Below are 18,956 nucleotides of genomic sequence, written 5' to 3'. Positions count from 1 at the left end.
TAACTTCAACTGATCCACGAAGTTGAGCAATATATCTAGGAGCTCTAGTGAGAAGCAGTGACCAGTGGAGTTCAACCAGGTCAGTTGGGAGATAGCAACTCACTGAAGACAATTGGTGAATGGTTGCTCAACTTCGTGGATCAGTTGAAGTTAGACATTACCACCGTTGGATGCCAGCTCAGTGGTCTATCGGTTAAGTGCTTCAGCTCGAGACTGGTAGGTCCTGGGTTCGAATCTCGCGAGAGCGGGTTCGTGGATGCGCACTGCTGAGGAGTCCCATAATAGGACGAAACGGCCGTCCAGTGTTTCCAGGTTTTCCATGGTGGTCTAGCTTCAATTGACTCACGCTTTCAACTGTGATAAATACTAAATCTCCACAAAACCCCTTCTGATAATTTAAATCAAATGTTAATCATTACGTATTTTTTTATGTAATTCCATCTAAATAGAGAAAGAAACTTAACTTGTCACTGACAAATACCTAAAGTTAATACATCCCAGAAGTTCTTCATTTCTACTAAATCATTCACTGAAGCTGCATAATCATATTTATAATGATTAACAAATAAAGTAGTCTATCAATAAATAGAAGAGGTATTACATAGTCAGCTGTTTTAAAAGCTTCGTGTTGTTGCTCGACAACCGAGGCTTTAGAGAGAAATAAGGGGATTCAGGAAGTTGTGTGAATGGTGATTGTTCATTTGAAGGGCAAGAGATCAATTGGAGAATAAATTAAAACTGTAGTGATAACAGAGAATAATCAAAATAAGGAACATCATGAGAAAGCATGAATCAATAGTTTAATATGTAGAGGAAATTACGTGTGACTGCCATAGTTGAATGAGAATTCATTCTTATTATTTTTGTATACACAGTTCAGGATTAAAAAGTTGGGTTGCTAAATTATATAATTTATTGATTTGTGTTTCCTTTGAACCTAATTGTTTGATGGGGTAAAGGATTTTGAAGAATATTACTATTGCAGCAGTGTGATCACAATTGAAAACATTTAAAAGCATTGAGTTATTGATTATTTTACGCACCTTTTGAAAGTCAAGAAAAAGGATGCTCAAAGATAGATTTTTCATATTGATTTGACAATCGAATGCTAGATCCAGTTAAATAATTTCAATTCCACTCAGTAGTTACATTATTTTAGTATAGCAAAAGCGTTATATGTATTCATAATAGAGATTTTAAAGTTCAATTCTCTTGAAATATTTATTGTCTTATGTGTCCTTATTGTGATTTAACATCTAGTGAATCGTTATAAAAATATGAAACTACTAGCACTGACATTTTCTTGTTATAACAACACCTTGAAGACTTACCATGAACATAACATATTAAATTTGTTCTCAGTACAATATTCAGAACCCTAACACTTGCAATTTAATATGATGTGTTTATACTATCAGAATAACATTAAACAAAATAGGTATCACAGCAAAAACCGTATGTACGTCATTGTCACTTATTTTATAATTGGGTCATTGACAAAACTTAAACATGATGTAAGAAGTCGTGGTGGCTTAGCTTCGTTCATCAATCACCTTGATAACTGTTAGTATACAAATCTTAACGCTGTTTGAATTTAATTTATAAGAAGCAGCAAGTACACTTTATTAGCGGATAGCATAGATAACAAAGTTATAAGCACACCGAGCGAATACATAGGTGAATTCATGGTCAAATAACATGAGGGCACTGAAAGACAAGATAAAGGCTATTCATAGGATTCGAGCACATATATACATGGGAAAGAATATTCATCGAATGATATTTAAGCTATCAATATTTAAGCTAGAGATATACATGGGCGTGAGCTGGAACATATGATCAAGCTTACACGTTTATACAGACAAGACAGTGATCATAATAGGACAAAGAAATAGATGATTTGTTACTACTCGAATAACAATGTCTGTAAAGTAAGGTAACAAAAGGATTCGACAAAAGTTAACTACAAATAAAATCGATTATAGGAGAGTCGCTATAATCTATAGTTCATTCTTATTCATTTATTATATTTATCGATGTTGCTCTTCAAAAATGCTCTAATTGATTAGTTATTGTATGTTTGTGATAATAATTCTAATTATGAAACCCAAATTTTTAATGAACTAGTGTGATCATCATTTATTTAGTGAAATTTATTCAATTGAATCCCTTCAACAAGCATAATCTAAAAACTGACATTTTCTTAAATCGAAAATTAATATCCATTATACAATACATAATTAAAGTTTGTTTTTTTTCCTTAATTAACTGTAGTGAATAAATCGTCTAAACTATGCATAAAGAAAAATAATCAGTATCATCATAAATGGATTTTTTTTCATCATCCTTTTGGTAAGATTACAAAATGATGAATATAGTTATGTACTTTAAGTTTCTAATTTGATAGTTACGTCATTTCAGTATAGTAACATTACATCACCACATCTTTATATGAAACTAGAGTAACTTTTTTTAATACATTACATTAGTTTGTTTACAACTGAGTATTGAATAGGAAATGAACAAAATACTTTCATGTGCAATGAATATCAAAATTTAATAATTCAATGCAATATTCATAGTTGAAATCATGAGTCAATTGAAGCTAGATCACCATGGAAAACCTGGAATCTCGCGAGGAGGGATCGTGGATGCGCACTGCTAAGGAGTCCCACAATAGGACGAAATGGCCGTCCAGTGCTTTCAGGTTTTCCATGGTGATCTAGTTTCAACTGACTCATGATTTCAACTATGAAAATACTGAAATCTCCACAAAACCCATTCTGAAATATTATTATGAATGAAGTTCTAATACATAAAATTGATGGTAAAATGGATGGAAAAATGATGGAAAAACTAAGATATTGAATCCACTATTTTCTTATGATTAAATTCTATGTTTTATCATCATACTTCAATTAATAAGGATAAAGTTATCATATAAAACTAGGTTTTTTGAGATTGCGTATAACGAACAAAAATAAGTGAGAAAAACTGTTTCTTTTTAAAAAAAACAGAATGTTGAATGAACTTAAGATTTTTAACCAAATTTTTTAAACTTCTTAGTTTCTATAGGAACCATTTAGGCTGATATAAAAAATATGTACGTAAATCCAAATCAATCAAATATTGATCAAAAATTTGAACAGACTGTATATATATGAATGATTGTTCAACAAAAGGCTACATTAAATCTAGCAATAAATCAAATTAATGGATCGAGTGTATTCCGTACGAAGGTTTTGTCATTTAACTTAAGCCTTTTTTAAGTAGTAATGTGAAAGGAAATGATTTTAAAATTGTATCCTTTATTTCAAAGGAGTGATTATTCATCTTTATCACATGAAGTAGGATTTTATGTCTATATAATTTTCTATCTTTCTGAAACAAAGCTTCAACATAATGGAGTTTATCATTCACTTCCTATTTAAGAAAATCTCTTACTGCTAATAGAATATTATGTTTATAAGAGTAGTCTTTAGAACTCGTTCATACTTTTGTATTCTGTGCAAACTAAAAAGAACAAAGTTGCTAGCTGATATCGATTACGTTTTGTTTTATTAAACGTGTGTTGATAATCTACTTGTTCCGCGTAAAGATGTAAATCATATAAATAGAATTGCTTGAAGTGTTTCATAACCTATATACCGTCATCAGATTTACAAAGGAATATGGAAAGGACAATTTTTATCACGTAGAAATAAGTTTTTCCAGAAGAAATGTTGAGATCTATCAAAAGTGTATTTTGCAGCAAATGGAAAACAACATAAATTTTATAAATCCTGTCTATTCACCTACTTTGTCCTGCTTTAATTAAATCGTTTCAAACTTGTAGCCTGAATATTATACTGTATGGAAAATCTCGAAATCGGTACATGACATTCGAAAAAAATTTTCGAAAAAACTGTTCGCTAACGAGGAAATATCATCACAAGTACCACCTAAAGACAGAAACTCATAAACGTGGGAAGAAACGTTAGTTTGTATTGTGATGTTCGCTGATGTTGACAGATATAATTAAAATGTAGCACCAATCAGATGTGGAATGATTGGCAGCAGAAATCTGAGATCAAATTGAAGAGAAAAGGAATATAAACAGAGGGTAATTGTAACAACGATAGAAATGAAAGAATGATGAAACTTGTAAAAGAAAACTGATGGAAGATGTGCAAATTATGTGTTTAACGTACGGTTTTCATATTTTACAAAAGCGCTGTGTAATTTTATGTTAAATGATAAATCGGTCTTTCTCATCTGAGTTCTCGATCACTATAGTACGAATTATGATTATACTTAACACAACTATCATGAAAATTAGCCATACTTCATGAAACATTTTCTGCTTCAGAATTTTCCTCTGTATTTGGAACGGATTGTTCAAAAACATGCGTGACATTTGAGATGGTGGTTGGAGGTAATCGACAGGAAACCCTCGACCGAAGTTTCGTGCTATTTGGCACTTGTCAGCAATGTGTGCTGTAGTGAACGGGTACTCGGGTTGAAACCACCAATTTATTGTCTAACACAAAATTGCAGATTTCTTTCACAAAATGTGAAGACCATATGTTCAAAACTTGAATTGTAAATCCCCCATCAATTCTCTCAATCATTATTGTTCCTTCATTGCTATTATAATTAATCTCTGTTCCCGTTCTCTTTGATATGAGTAGCATACACCTGTACCCTTAATCTTGAGGTAACTGATTCTCCCCAATAGATTCGATCCCGTGTCACCCAGTTTCACAGTCAGAGAAGTTACCACTGAGCTTTCGAAGCCGCGACTGACCTCCTGTAAGAATACGATGTTTTGACAATTGATTAATCACTGGGTAGTGATATATGTCATGTGGGTCCTTACTGGCAAGTGCCAAACAGCACGAAACGTAAGTTCGGGGCTTTCTGCCGACTATCTCCAACCACCATCTCTTCTCAACATAGTGCACGGAATGTCTAGTCACCTGTACTAGTGACCACATTGCAACTTGGCTGACAGAACTCGATCCGCAGTAAGAAGGATCTGGCACATATGACATTGATCACTATCCAGTCATCAATCAATTGTAAGTGCATTGCATTACATCACCGACTGAATCTGTCATATTAACTGTATTTGAATAAGTAGGTACGTCATATGGAGCACAAGGCTTTATTCTCAAAAGCTTAATTCGAAATGTTCTGGAAACCCTACACATCGATAGAAAAAGCAGTCTTCTTAGACCGATTATACCCTACATCTTAGTCGTAGAAGTCCAGCAAGCGTTTACCATTGTCTTCAGTGAGTTATTATCTCAATTTTGTGGATTGTTTGAAGTTAGATATTAACATCATTGGATGCCTGCTCAATGTGTAATGAACAATACATCGGTTGGGGACAACCGAATGTATTTAAGCAATTATTACAGACTATCTTACTAAATTTTGATAACAATACAATGAACAGTTAATTGGCAAAAAAACAAGCAATTGTCTCAATCTTTACTGTTCCTTCTGTAAATATTAGTTCATCTTCTCTAATTTTATTGTTCATGCATTTTCTCACCAATTGCGCTTCATTTCAGTTCTTTCCTTATCGGTCTTTTGCCAAATTACATTCTATGTCTGACCATCACCCTATACTACTTATATGGATATAAGTAGACCGCACTACAAGTGGTCTAGAGGTTAAGTGCTGATAGGTATTGGGTTCGAATCTCGCGAGGCGGGATCGTGGATGCGCACTGCTGAGGAGTCCCGTAGCAGGACGAAACGGCCGTCCAGTCCCACTAGGTTTATCATGGTGGTCTAGCTTCAACTGACTCATGGTTTTAACCATAAAATTACTCAAATCTCCACAAAACCCCTTCTGATAATTATATTTATTCAAATAATGAAGAACATACCGTATCAAGTTTCTATTTATAAAACGATCAAATTTACATCTCTCATACATAAGTGAATATTTTTACCAACTCACTTGACAGTGAATAATAACATAAATTATTAAGAATGGCAGTTTGTTTTGAGAACAAGTTTTTTTAGTGTTTCTTTTGATCAAAAGTATAATTGTTGCATGAGTGATTTTACTGATACAGTTAGCAGGCTTCGTTTTTACGCGACTATATATAAGTTAAAACATAAATTGATCTCATACAGTGAATTCAAGTTGATAATTTCATTGTTGAAATTAGCTATACAAAGATTTATTACGATTATATCTATGCTGTCAAAACCTCATGTTTGTTTGTTTAGGTGATTTATAATTACTGAATTAAATTATATTACTTGGACTAAATCATTTATTTTGTGAGTGAGTGTATAAAAGGTTTACTGCGTAGTCGCACAGGTCAAGTTTTCTAAATTTCCCCATAATTTTCTCAAAGTTAACTTTGAATTAGATTTCTGTGTTTCTTTATTAATAGTGCCTTTGTTTTGATAGCTGTTGTCTAGCTATGTGGACATTTGTTTCATGAAATACTCGTTCAGAAATGGCTCAGATGCATGAATACCGCTTCCGTATTTTAAGCTAATTTTCTTATGAAGTTCATTTAGTTTTAATTACCATGATATAGGTAAGCATTCATTGAAACAATTAGGTAAGATTAGATTTTCAACCTGAATTTGAACAAATTGGTGGTAAGGTTTTGAAGATGATAATTATACAACTGTAGAAAAGGATAAACAAAATAACAAATTCTAATTAGTTAAGTGTTCATAACTGTTGAGAGATTTTTCCCAAATATCTTGTTAATAGATGGAAACGGCAATTTGTTTTATAGTAAACAAATATAAATTGTTTACCTAATTTTAAGCTCAATTATGTATATGGATATAAATAACGAAATACCAAATTTACAGTTATTCAATAATAGATCTTGTTTCTAAAATAAAATGGTGTCCTATTAGATTTGAATAGAGATTATTGGTACTAAAAACATCTTGATTATGGCCAAAGCCATAATAACCGAAAACACACAGAAAGATTTCTGCATAGACATTATCCAGTAGATACTAGACCTATTCTATAGCTCAAATGCTACCAAACGTTTGAGAAACCGATCTTGATTCAGTCTATTTTATAAATGGATACTTTGCAACTTTATCAAACGGAGTTAAGTTAACAAAATATCTCAAAACACTACTAAAAGGTAGAAATTAGATCTCAGTACATATGAAGAACATTACAAATATCACAACAAAAGATTTTCTAACTCCTTACAATAAGTGTTAATAACAAGCCAATACAGTCACTTCATACCATTTTATGTTGATCAAGAAAACTAACAGTAGAAGAACAAACGTTTGAGACAGTCTACCAAACAAGTTGGTCCTACTTTCAATAGTACCACATTGAAAAAAGTAGATATCCCTCGTCTCCTTCTGTTAGAAATGATTTTACATGTGATTTTCATTCAGTTGGTTTTCTGATCGACTTAGCATGTTTTCTGTTCATTTGACTCCAAAGTAATTCAGTGAGTTACAGTATAGTTGAATGGTTGAGTGCAGTATGAAAATAAATTATTAAATGTTCAATCTCCAATCTGCAGTTTTCCTATAGACTGTCTTATTATTTTTTCGTTTCGCTAGGGGAATGTATTTTTAGATTACAGTTATACAGTAATACTTTTGTAATTCAAATATGTAGGTTGAACTTATACTAGAAAAAGCTCTTATTTTAACTTGCAACTTATTGTCAATTTCGGACAATATATTTCAGCTTCATATTGTCATAGATAATCAAATGAAAAGAACTTATTTTTAGGAGCGTTGTGAAATTTTCTAAAGTTTATGATTAGCACATTCAAGAAAAATGCTTTGAAGCTCTTATGGTTCACATGTCAACATATAGAACATTCTATGTTAACAACAACCAAGTGTCAAAAGACAAGGTTCTGTTTAAATAAGTAAATTCGTCTACGCACTTTCAAAATTCTTTTCTCTATAAGATAACGACATTCTACAAACTCTCCACGAAATAGATGTACATAGTGTTAACTTACAGAAAAACAGTTTTCCGATGCCATTTTTAATCATTATCTATTTGCGATTTCATGTCTGCTGTATTAAAAACTGAGTGTACGGCCGGCATAGGTTGCTAAGTGATACTCATAAACATAGTGAATTTAGGTTGAATAGTTTTCTACTTTACAGTTTACACATAATAACTATCTAGTATCAATGGACTAACCTTGTGTAAACCTCAGTATCATTGTTCAATCATTGAAAGAAATAAAACGACAAGATTTGAGTACCTGTTGTAATTTAGTTTATTATCCATGACTGACTCGACATTTAATGTTTTCGAGCTTAAGTAAATGATTTAACAACAAATATAAGTTAATTTTTCAATAAGACTTAGACAACAGAAGGGGTTTTGTGGAGATTTCAGTATTTTTCATGCTTGAGATCGTGAGTCAATTGAAGCTAGACCACCATGGAAAACCTGGAAGCACTGGACGGCCGTCTCGTCCTATTAGTGCGCATCCACGATCCCGTATTCGCAAGATTCGAACCCAGAACCTACCAGTCTCACGCCAGAGCTCTTAATCGATAGACCGCTGAGCCGGCATCCAACAGTGTTAATGTCTAACTTCAACCAATCCACGAAGTTTGAGCAACCGTTCACCAGACAACGGTTAATACATAGTCAAATGAATGTTTTATTTTCGTAAATTAAAAAAATGATAATCTCGTTGATTAAGAAATGATGTTACTTGTTATTATATAACAGGTAAATCAATCTTAGATTATGTGAATTTTTAATGAATAAATGAAATCCAGCTGAATAGTTTAAGGAAAAATCTTTTCTTTTCTCACCGAATTGTCAGTTTTCCTAATATTATTTTGGTTGAAAGCAAGTAGTGACTACACCGTAGGATATCTTTTTGATATTATTCAATTTTAAAGCTGAAATACATTGGTAAAACTCTTGTTCAATGAATAAAACATGGTAATAATTAAAATATTAACGTTTTTATGAAGTCCCTACCCCTTTTTATATATTTTTTTTTTAAAAAATACAAAAATTTGTTTACAAAAATAAAATAATATGGTTTTAACCTCGATGTTACATGTTTAATGAGAAAAGTCATTAAACCCCTATATAGTAAGTTTTTTTATATTTTATGAATTAAATTTCAAAATGATACAAGTTTTTTTATTACCGCATATTTTTAGGTGGTGATTAAAATGTCAAATAAATATATATAGAAAATGCATGAATAGTCGGTTAGAATGATATGTGTTATGTAATTTACAAAGTAAGCTTTTTTATTACTATGCATATATATATATATATATATATATATATATATATATGTAGGGAAATTACATTTCATTTAGAATATCTACCTATACGTACTAGTTACATAGAAACATAGAACATAAAAGAAAAATACGGTTAAATTTAGGCAGACGTTTACTTTTAAGGGTGTAGTGAGAAAAGATATATTTATTTGAAAATGAATAATATGAATATACATTCAAATCAGCATACATTAAGATTATTATGATAAATAACGGATTTCAAAGTAATAATGCTATGTCAATAAATAATTAGATAACAGTATAGTAATAATGAAAATAATTCATCCGGTTGACATCAAAGCATGAAGTAGAACTAAGAACTTAAGAAACCTTTAAAACGACCTTAAGTAATTAAATTTGATTTTTAGATATACAGCTAGTAGGTTTAGTAGGTGAAATATACATGGCGTTTTAACACATTTTGTGAATTTGTAAACATTAATTAAAGGTCTTTGAAACTCGAAATCACAGAAATAACTATATGAACATTCACTCACATGGCTAAGATCTCCACGTCCCTTCATATTAACATTATTCTATAACAGTAATCATAACCCTGATACTTACAATAATTAGATATATTCTTTTACCCGAATCACATTATGTAGTCTTGTAGAGCAACTCTTTTACTTGCGATCATGTTATTGTCTTTTTTATCGTAGTAAGTAACTATACAATTGACAAACAACAAGTTTATTTGAATTTCACTGATTTCACGAACCGAATTAAGCGTGACAACCACTGAGAACCTGATAGTATTGGATGGCCGTTTCGTCCCAGCATGGGGCTCCTCAGTTGTGCGGGTCAATAACCCTGCACGCAAGAGTCAAAAACAGGACTTCCTGTGTGGCACATGAACACTTCACCTCTAGATCACGAGGCCGGATTCCAACAGTGTGTAAGTCTGATTTCAATCAGTTCACGATAGTGCCCAACTATGAGCTATGACATCGAAACTTCACATTGACAGACGACTGATTCGTACGTACACTTTAGTCTCACAGAGAACAACACTATTTAAGAAGTTGTTTTAATGTTTTAGTACTATTGTAGTGGTTACTTGGTGGAGTAAAACTTCAGTAATATTTTGGGAAGATGATCATGAAATATGCTGTTATAAAATCTCACTTGTGTGATGTCGTGTACGAGACTTTTAAAATATCCAAATAAAATTTTTTCTCACTTTAAGTACCTTTATCAGCCAGTCCATTCATTTCATTCGGGTAAATTAGAGTTTTATTTGATAAATTTGATAACCACACAAAAACACATTCCTTTATTAAATAGATAATGTCAATGAGATAAATTTCTTAAATTCTATATCTGCTTTGCAAACAAAATATTTATAGTTAGCAAGTAGCAGAAATAATTTTAGGAATGAATTGAGCTCATGGAAACATCATATCTACTTCCATCTGTTAGTATTATCATTTCACAAAGGTATTTTTCGGAATCAAACAATTAATTAAATCAAGATTATTTCTTGACTTCAAATTTCATGTTTTTGTTCTTGAATAGGCTGAACACTGTATTTAAAATTGATAAACATGACATTGTTGTGATTACTTAACAGTCAGTTGATTGTTGCTAGCAACGGAATCCAGGATGGACGTTTATTACTACTTATAACTTGTCAGCCTGATGTAAATTCATCCCAGTTTTTATATTCACACAAGAAATCGAACCCAGAACCTTCAGTTTCAGATAACATACGAGTTATCGACGGATCGGCTTTTTCAACCGATTTAATGTTTTTATCATCATCAATAAGGTATTTAGTTATCATGTTGTTCAAGTAATGACTGACTTTCATTGTTAGTCACAATCCATATATTTTGAATAACATGACAAAATGATTAGAAAGAAGCAAATATTCCGGCAAACACTGATCGTAATTGGGTCCATAAAATCAAAGGCAATATAGTTCGAATCCTTACTACCAACAATGCAGAAAAAGGTTATCAATCATTATAATTTCTGGTTAAATTATAAGCTACAGCTACAAGAATTCGTCTTACTTAGTACAACCTTTTCAGGCACTTTAACAACTGTAATCCTTTAGGCTTAAAATGATACGACGTTATCCATTGAGCACATCCTGGATACGATGTTAGCCGCCATGAAAAACTAATAGAAAAAATCCCTGACTAAATCGAAATATATATGTGTATAGGGTGATTATGTTGTAAGTTTAAATTATATATTATTATATATTTCTTTCTGGGATGAACAAATATGAATGTTTTAATTGTAAACCAATGTCTAATTGTGGTTTAATTGACCTAAATACTTCAAAAGTTTAAAACAAAAATTTCTTTTTAACCAAGAATTCTGTAAATTAAGTAAACAATGTATTAGTTATATATATTCATAGGCTAAACTTTGTTAGGTGTTTGAATAGTATAAGTCAAACAACACAATCAAAACCATCTACTAGCCACGTGTTATGAATTGAGATTTTTTCGATGTTTACAATGGTGCTTTCAGTGACTCATAAAACATTTGCAAGTCAAATACTGGCAAAAGATAAAGAACAGAATTATGGTTTATTAAAAATATTGTCTTTTGTATACAATTTGATAATTCAATGAAATAGATTGTAAAGTCATTGTGTAGTGTTGAATGCAAGTCTTACCATAGTTTATCCAGAGTCAAAGACCTGTGACTTATAGATACTGATTGAAAACAGCAGTTTTTTTAATACATTCCTCGGGAGAAAATAAATTAGTTTCGCCGGGTCGACGTTTTATATTAGATACTGTTATATTATCTTAGACAAATCGTTTGAAATAAAATTAATTCTTCCACATACATATTAAATCTACAGAACAAAGTTCACCATGAAGTGTAATTGTCTTTGCTCAGATGTAAAATCATTGTCAGTGAACTACGAGATTATGTTGATTGCTTGTGGTATTTTAAAATAAAATTTTTTAACACGATGTCAGAGTAATAGAGCACAATTAATTTAGGATGTTACATACTCTCACAATATTAGTTCCAAGCCTAAACTCAAGTACATCATTCGATGTGTTTGTGATAGGATGACCCTCACTTTGTTGATATTCTATTGGCTTGAAGATATTTAAATTGAATTACAGAAATATTCATATAAACAACATAATTGTTTTAAGATGGCATTATAGTGGCGTTTGTTATGATAGTTGACAAAATGTTTCTTAAACAAATAGATAAATGTAGACTTCATGAAAACAAAAAGGAGAGAGAACTAAATAAAAATCATTTAACAAAACAGTTTAGGTGGTTCAATATTTTTGCATCATGTACTCATTTGATGTAGACAACCTCTAGAAATAATAAGCACTAGACAGAAGTTTCACTCTAGTATGATAATCTTCAGCAGTGAGCATTCATAACTCCACTAAGAATCGAACTGAAGACTTCACACTTAGCTGAGAGTAGAAAACATTGAAGCCATTGTTTTAATCTCCAATAGTTTGCATTTATAACTTCAATCAATTCGTGACACTACACAATGATCATTCATCGCCATTGGTAATATTTGTTTCATCTTTCACATGACTGAACTCACGGGCACGGCTTCTTACAAGAACTTAGGTAATTACCTGTCGAAGTAATATACGAGTAAATGGATGGTGGTTGCATGTTTAAAAACTTACTAACGCTTATGGGCATTCATTTCTTTTCAGTAATAAAGCCTTAGGTTTAATACATTTTGAGCACTAAATGCAATTGGAGAAATCATTTCGTAGGCAGATGTAGCTCAGATAACTTATTCAATCAATCCAAATGAACTTTGTTTCGTCAATAATTGACAATCTCTGAGTAAATTCACGGTGTCAGTCTCTTGATATCATACATACCATGTTTGTGAAATTGTTATATTTTGGGTTTTTGTAAATAACTGATCGCCCAACATGAAGTGGTAGACGTATCTCTCTGTTTTGTGAATAAATAACTTGGTGAAATATGCATAAACTTCAAATGAAAAGGTTATCGATTGCATATTTTGTTTATCTAAAGACAGATGAAACAAATTTATGCCTGTTCGTGTTATCAAATAGAATGCTTGAAAAATAGGAAGAAAAACATAACTTGATATGAAACACGTAAATTTCACTTAACCTGTACCGTGGTACTTGACTAAGCAATCCATACGTGAACAAAATTGGTCCAGAAAGAAAGGACAAATCTGCAAGAATAATAATATATATAGACTCACTAGCAAAGTAGATAACTAACAAGAAGGATTTTAAACCGATCATTACTGAATGCAATCATGAAGATTGATATTAGCAACATCCGGCTGACGAATACCAAATATGGAACGAAAACGCATGTACTGTATTCAACTACTAGTCTCTAACTGACAATATATTAGATGTTATATATCAAAAAGAGATTTGGTGTTTTATTCTTACTTAAGTTCCTTATATATAATACAAAATTGCTAGCAAATTTCTATATGTATATAAATGAATGTTGACAAAACGATATTATATCGGAAAGTGAATGTTAACTACTATGCAAACCCATGATCATTCTTTACCAATATATTTGTTTATTTGTTTTTCATTGCTATGCATCTAGTCATCTACATTTATAAACCAGGAAATTATTCATATGTTTCATTTAAAAATTCATAAGTTAAACTAATGTAATAAATTTTTACCTAAAACTATTTCACTATTCGCTTGGTATTGTTTGTTTGAAACATCACATTGATGTTTAGGACTGCAACTGATTAGTCTCTTGCTGGCATATGTGCATACTGTGCGGACTGTTTTGATATAGCTTTAATTCACAAACATTATAATCAAAGATGGATAATGGCAATCAGTGGCTATCAGGATTCAGTAGATGACTAGATAACACAATGGCGTTTGGAGAGAACGGTACTGGGTTCGAGTCCCAGAGTGAACATCAACCCTAAGATGCAGGTACATCCAGCTGACGAGTCCCAAATAGAACGAAATACGCGTGCTGGTTTCCACTGTTAGCCACTATCCACCTTTAACTATTTTTTATTAGTTCATAAAAAATACATTCCAGTGAAATGTAATCATTTACACTTAGGTATATATTCGAGAAAATTTCTGAACTATGATTGGTAAATAATTCATGCTTATAAAAAACTGAAAAACAACAAACAAATCTTTCAAGTACAATTATAAATAAATAAAACCGATTTATAAAAATACTCCGATAAATAAATCATTTAACCAACTATTTTATTTTCTAGATAAAACTGAAATTTCTTTTAGATTTTATTCATTACTGCAAACAACTGAAAGTATCTTACTAGAAGTAATGCGTGAACAAGATCATAATCCAATCAGACTTTTTTTGTTTAAGCCATGGCAACACAACATAAACATAATTTTCATTATTCAATGATGTCAATGGTTAAATTAGTGAAATTTAACAATTATTCATTCATTCATAAAGTAGGAACAACTTTATACAGTTTTTCCAATATCAGTTTTAAGTATAAACATAATCGACTGTAATCATTCTATGGATCCACAGTCTGATTTTAAGGTTGTTTATATGATTCATTCAAATCTACCTAGATTTCTTCGTATCCAACTCATAAAAATAGCCGAAGCTCTTACCACCCATGAGCTTAAACCTGAACTATGCGTAGAAAAGAAGTACGTCTTATCGTTATCGTTACTATGGCCTTAATATTATTATTATCATTCTATAATTATTATTACCATTATTATTATTACTGCATTCCCCCTATACTTATGTCTTATATTCTCGTTATTTTATTCATGAATACTCAGCATATCACCTTATTTACTTTTACACCTCTATGACCTTTAATGACCTTTAATTACTGTAACAAAAACATCCATCTTATTATATTCACTAAATCTATTGTTATTACTCGTATTATGTAATCTAGTATTATGATCTTTCTGTGACGTCATCGTGGTTATTTGTGTTCACATTTCCTCACGGAATTAGTACTTTAACAAAACATTTTCATAGTTTTACGATCGCATAGCTTGATAATAAATTTGTTGAAAAGAGATCCCTTCGCTGGACTTCGTGTTTTTTTTAAATTTTTGATGATTAAATGGGAATTATATGTCAATAAACATAAACGTAGATCCACGATATTATTTTGAAAAAAGGAAAATTTACACTCAATTTTTAGTATTCAAATCTACAACTATGTTTTTTTATTTTTATTTTCACGTGTCCGAGGTATAGACAGATTAATTGCTTATAACAGTTAATTACATTGGTTTACAAAATACTGAGGAATATTTAAATAAACTACTTATTTTGATAATAACTAAATATATATATGAATAGAGTATTATTAAAAGCAAGTTATTTTGTCTGAATAATAAATTTTATTTGTTTGTATTAATAACTGAATTTAAAAATATAAATGATAATTCGTGGATTGGTTGGAGTTAGACATAAACACCATCGGATGACGGCTCAGTGGTCTATCAGCTAAGTGCTCTGGCTCGAGACTGGTAGGTCCTGGGTTCGAATACCTCAAGGCGAGGTCGTAGATGCGCACTGCTGTGGAGTCCCATGATAGGACGAAACGGCCGTCCAGTGCTTCCAGGTTTTCCCTGGTGGTCTAACTTCAATTGACTCACTATTTCAACTATGAAAATCCTAATTATCAAAATATTTTCTAAGGATTAAAAATTTTTATTATTAGACTAAACAACAACTTGTTGCCAAATAAAATGAATTATATTCACTAATCTATAATATTGCAAATTTGTTGGTTGTTATCTAGATAAAAAAATAATACTGGATTAAGTTAGGTAGTAACAATTTTTGTCAGTAAAATAACAGAAAATTCTTCCATCAACTCTCTCTATATATATATAAACTTGTTACATTTTATGATTTGAGAACATTAGAAATATATTCAAATGGGCAATGACTAATGTGTACAGTTAAAAGTAACTAAATTCTTAACTGAGAATTCAAGTGGATCTAGAAATATTCTTTTGAATATTCACATTTTGAATACTATGATGGCTTAGATAAATTTTATGCCGTGTTTACACTATGTTAAATGTACTACTTAAATAGTTACTATTTACAAAATTTCTGAAAGTAATCAAAATGTCAACTAAAATGATAATCAACATGTTTTTGAACAGATGGAAAAATATTGTAAAATTCAAATAACATTGCTGATTATTAGAGTTTTATAAGTTTGGATGTTTGATATTTATCTCAATATAATTCATCTGTTCACATCATCATGCTGTGTAGAATTGTATATTAATTGTACTATTCTGTTTTTCAGGATGAATATTAGTGAATTCTGACAGTAACTATAATTTATCTGAAATATTTACAAGAAATCACTTATATTATGAATAAATTTATAATTACAACACATTCGTAAATATCTTTTCAATTTCCTGCCACAAGGAATGATTTTAATGTAGAACACAGTTTACAAAACGGAACATTGACTAGCAGTGGAATCCAGGACGCTCGTTTTGCCGTATTTGGGACTCGTCAGCTGGATGCACCTTAATCCCAGAGTTGATGTTCACTATGGGATCCAGGTACATCCACTTAACCAAGAAATACACTCGTCACCAATCATGTTTGCTTATAATGCTTGTGACTTAAGGTAATATCAAGGTGATTCGCACAGGATGTACATACGTCAAAAAGAGACTGATCAGTCGTAGTCCTGAACATCAATGAGAAGATTCAAACGAACAAAGCTATTCTTGTCAATTAACTACACTTTAAAAACTTTATTATTTTGTTACTGCGTCAACTAAATCTTTTTCAGTAATTAACTTTAATGTGTTAATTTATGGTAGTTCGTTATTCCATACGTTTTTATGTTATAAAAACGTTTTCCTAAACTTCACTTGGTTTTTGGTCAGTTATGAGAATACACCCCAATTTACATATTTTAAGCCATCGAGGTTGGTTAGAAACGAAATGAATATCACTTTTTAAATCATCTCAAAACAGTATGATATACATAAATTTACAAGTTATGAACCTATCACATTCATATTTTTGAAATGAAGCAATATTACACTAAAACAAATAACTCAATAGCAGTCAATGAGCTCGTAAAAGGTATGGGTTGATGCAAATATTTCAATATGGTTTACTGAAAAACAGGGATTTCAGAAGTGAAGCTTATGTTTACAATGTATCTGAATCCTATAATCATTTACATTGGAGAAATTACTGACTAGTGGTATAAATTATTACTTGAAAGCTGAGAAGCTAAAATGAATTAGTTAACTAAATATTTCATATGGTTGTAATGATTTCTCTTAGCACATTCTTAATATCTTGACCTGATTGGTGATAAGAACATAGATAAATGGTGAACTAATTACTTTAACAGTATCACTCACGGTATTCAAATAGAAGAACAAGTTAACTTTTGTACGAATGACATAACATGAACTTAGTTATTTTTCAATGTTATTTAGATTAAATAATTAAATCCCAACCTTTTTAATAAAGAAAAATAGTTCACGACAGTGAATATTATTTAAATCATTTATTATCCAAGTTGGTTTTGTTAATCATTTTCTTTTATTGGAAGCATATTTCACTTAATCTGATAAGGGAATTATTTGGGGCAAAATTAAAAATCTATATAGTAAACAAAAGTTCGAATTTGAAGGTGCTTTTGTTTCACTTTATCATATTGATTAAAGACGTATGGTGCACCTTAAATTCTAAAAATAAACATTGATTTTTTTTCTTTGCATATTCATCTTGATTATCTAAATAAATTTCTATGGTGATTAATTTCATGGTGATTACTATGTAACAAGAGTTAAATCAATATTTCAAGGTAATATAACTTTCAATTTCCACGAATTCTTTACGGCTATGAATTTGTAAATAAATTCCATAATTACATGTTGTGCTAAACTGTCATCAAAATTCTTAATTTGTAGTTACTTTTCATTTCAATCTATGAATAGTGTAGTAGACAAGAACACGAGTGGGGACAATTGATTGTATTTAGGCACAAATAATAGAATATCTTAGTAAAATATGAAACTATATAGTAAATAGTTAATTTGTAAAATAACAATCCATCGTCTCAAATTTGACTGTTCGTTTTGTAAATATCACTCCAATTGTATCAGACTTTTTTGTTCATGCATTTTCATACCAATTGCGTCCAGTCCCCGTTTTCCCCTTATCGATCTTTTACTGAAATACATTCAATGCCCAAGCATCGTTATATACTGCTTACGTGGATATACGTAGCCCACGCCATAATAGTTTAGATTTATAAGTAAACATTTCGAGCATTTACCTACGGATAATATCACAATCTATCTAGTTAGCATGAAAAAATATACCTGAATAATGAATATTACTATGTTCACTCTCCTAACACGAATTTTTAAAGATTTATCCCTTCTTATTGAATGTTTTAATGACGTATAATTGACGAAAAGTTTAGGAAACTAGCTAAATCAATGTCCAATTATGTAGCTTATTTCCTTTCAAAATGAGTTTATCTATCAGTGATGAAAGCAATTTACGCACTTTCTAAAACACTTAAATATATACTACGTATGGTAGTTATTTTTCCATTATAACTAATTGCATTTACATTTTTTAAAAGATATAAATGTTAGGTTCATAAAGTGTTCGAAACGTATTTATCTTTTCTTATTTTTATGGTCAGGTAA

This window comes from Schistosoma mansoni, chromosome 4 (assembly GCF_000237925.1).
Source record: "Schistosoma mansoni strain Puerto Rico chromosome 4, complete genome".
NCBI classification, from domain to species: domain Eukaryota; kingdom Metazoa; phylum Platyhelminthes; class Trematoda; order Strigeidida; family Schistosomatidae; genus Schistosoma; species Schistosoma mansoni.
This window is presented reverse-complemented; position numbering follows the sequence as displayed.